A 3,184-nucleotide genomic window follows, 5' to 3' on the forward strand; every position below is an offset into this window, starting at 1 on the left:
GGCTCTGTCTCAAAAAAAAAAAAAAAAAAATGTTTATCTTGGTCTGGCATGATGGCTCACACCTGTAATCCTAGCACTCTGGAAGGCTGAGGTAGGAGGATGGCTTGAGGTCAGGAGTTTGAAACCAGCCTGAGCAAGAGGGAGACCCTGTCTCAAAAAAAAAAAAAAAGAAAGAAAATTTTTATCTTACAAGGAGTGGTAGCTCACTCCTACAAACCCAGCACTTTGGGAGGCTGAGGCTGGAAGATCACTTGTGCTCAAGAGTTGAAGCCTGCGGGGAGGTATGATCTCACCACTGCTCTCCAGCTTGGCGGACAAAGCGAGACTCTGTCTCAGAAAAACCCCCAAAGTATTGTATCCTGAGACTATGTTGAGCTCACTTAATTAGTTCTAAGAGTTTTATTGATAGATTCCTTGAGCTATTCTGTGTACTTAATCATATCATTTACAAATAGAGACAGTTTTATTACTTTGTTTCAGGTAAAAATGCCTTTTCCCCCCTTGCGTTATTGCATTGGCAAGTACTTCCAAAACTATGGTGAATAACAGTGGTGAGAGGAAGACCCTGGCCTTGATCTTAGGAGGAAAGGATTCATTGTTTTATCATTTAATGTAACATTAGCTGTGGGTTGTTTGTAGATCTGCTCATCAATTTGAGGTAATTCCTCTTTATTCCTGTTTTTCTGAGAGGTTTATTTATTTATTTAGTTTTTTGAGACAGAGTCTCACTTTATGGCTCTTGGTAGAGTATTGTGGCGTCACAGCTCACAGCAACCTCCAACTCCTGGGCTTAGGTGATTCTCTTGCCTCAGCCTCCGGAGTAGCTGGGACTACAGGCGCCTGCTGCAACATTCAGCTATGACAGGGTTTTTATTTTGCAGGTTTTGGCCAGGGCTAGGTTTGAACCCGCCATCTCTAGCATATGGGGCCGGCACCCTACTCCTTTCAGCCACAGGCGTCACCCTTTTATTTTTTTTTTAACATGAATAGGTATTGGATTTTGTCAGATGTTTTTTCTGCATTAATTGATATGATGATATGATTTTTCTTATTTTATTTTATTTTTTATTGAGACAGAGTCTTACTTTGTCATCCTTGGTAGAGTGCTGTGGTGTCACAGCTCACAGCAACCTCAAATTCCTGGGCTTAAGTGATTCTCTTGCTTCAGCCTCCTGAGTAGCTGGGTCTACAGGTCTATAGCCCAGCTATTAGAGACAAGGTCTCCCTCTGGCTCAGGCTGGTCTTGGACTAGTAAACACAGGCAATCCACCCACCTCATCTTCCCAAGTGCTGGGATTACAGGCATGAGCCACTACATCCGGCCATATCATATTATTTTTCTACTTTACACTTTTTTTTTTTCCCTTGAGACAGAGCCTCAAGCTGTCAGCCTGGGTAGGGTGCTGTGACATTATAGCTCACAGCAACCTCCAACTCCTGGGCTCAAGCAATTCTCTTGTCTCTGCCTCCCAAGTAGCTGGGACTACAGGTGCCCACCACAATACCCAGCTATATTTTGGTTGCAGACATTGTTGTTTGGCGGGCCCAAGCTGGATTCGAACCTGCCAGCTCAGGTGTATGTGGCTGGTTCCTTAGCTGCTTGAGCCACAGGTGCCGAGCCTATCTTAGATTCTTAATGTGGTGGATTACATTAATTTGTGTTTGAATATTGAACCAGCCTTGCAGTGTGGAATGAACGCCACTTAATTATAATGCATAGTTCTTTTTATATATTGCTGAATTATATTTTCCATTTTTTTTTTTTTTTTGAGACAGAGTCTCACTTTGCTGCTCTTGGTAGAGTGCTGTGACGTCATACCTCACAGCAACCTCAAACTCTTGGGCTCAAATGAGTCTCTTGCCTCAGGCTCCCAAGTAGCTGGAATTACAGGCACCCGCCACAACACCCAGCTATTTTTAGAGAGGAGGTCTCACTCTTGGTCAGGCTGGTCTTAAACCTGTGAGTTGGGCGGCGCTGTGGCTCAGCGAGTTGGGCGCCAGCTCCATATACCCAGGGTGGTGGGTTCAAACTCAGCCCCGGCTAAACTGCAACAAAAAAATAGCTGGGTGTCGTGGCCAGCACCTGTAGTCCCAGCTACTTGGGAGGCTGAGGCAAGAGAATCACCTAAGCCCAGAGATTGCTGTGAGCTGTGACTTTACAGCACTCTAATAAGGGCAACAAAGTGAGACTCTGTCTCAAAAAAAAAAAACAATAAAAAAAAACCTGTGAGTTCAGGCAATCCACCTGCCTTGGCCTCCCAGAGTGCTGGGATTACAGGTGTGCGCCACCATGACTGGCTTCCAAAGGTTATTCTAGATCACAGAAAGCTTGGCTTACTGTGTTCTGACCTGATTCATCTACACAGGCACTGTAAGAAGTGGTGATTAACACCCACAAGCCTTCTTGTTAGCTTTATGCAGTAACCAAGGTCAGAAAACCAACTTCTGTCTGGAGATGTCACTATAAGGAATGTAGGATTGAGAGTAGTGCCCTGTGGCTCAAAGGAGTAGGGCACTGGCCCCATATGTGGGAGGTGGTGGGTTCAAACCCAGCAAAAAATGGCAAAAAAAAAAAAAAAAAAAAAGGAATGTAGGATTGAGCCTATGCTATGCCTGAGATTTTTAAAATTTCTCTTACTTGGTCTTCTACTCATAGACCAGGAAACTAAACCCTATCCATCTTCCTCAGGCTAAAGTTTCTATTTTAGGGAGGAATGCAGTGTCTGCCCTGGTTCTTGGCTTTCAGGGAAGTGTTTTCCTATGTGTGAAGCTGAGACCTCGGAGGCCAGAATACAGGTGCCCAGCAGTGTGGGTCTGAGGCCTGTGGACATCAGCTCAACGCAGGTACAGCCCTTGTTCCTTATTGGTGGGTGTGTGGTGCCAAACCCCATGAAATTTATCCTCAAATATGCACCCACATAAGCCTTGGTTACACAATCAATTTGTATAATTACATCCTGGTGAAAACAGGACTGATTTCTATTATTAAAAGTTGGAAATTACTAGATTTTCATTAAAAGTAAAAAGGTCAGTAAAAACTATCTTTCCTGAATACTGAAGTGAGAAAAATACCAATTAAAGAGCATTCTGTTTGTTTGTGAGAGGATAGTCTACTAAATTAAGGGTGAGAAACAGATCAAGAAGAAAAGGGCTGGCTTGGCGCCTGTGGCTCAAGCGGCTAAAG

General features: G+C 43.9%; 1 protein-coding gene across 6 annotated transcripts in view; it reads left to right on the plus strand.

The window, feature by feature from the left end:
* The window catches only part of BRD1 (bromodomain containing 1), a 57,032-nt gene that overhangs the window by 7,535 nt on the left and 46,313 nt on the right, over window positions 1-3,184 (plus strand). The gene's annotated exons all lie outside the window — the stretch shown is intronic.

The sequence above is a fragment of the Otolemur garnettii genome, unplaced genomic scaffold (assembly GCF_000181295.1).
Source record: "Otolemur garnettii isolate 467f Iridium unplaced genomic scaffold, OtoGar3 scaffold00007, whole genome shotgun sequence".
NCBI lineage: Eukaryota > Metazoa > Chordata > Mammalia > Primates > Galagidae > Otolemur > Otolemur garnettii.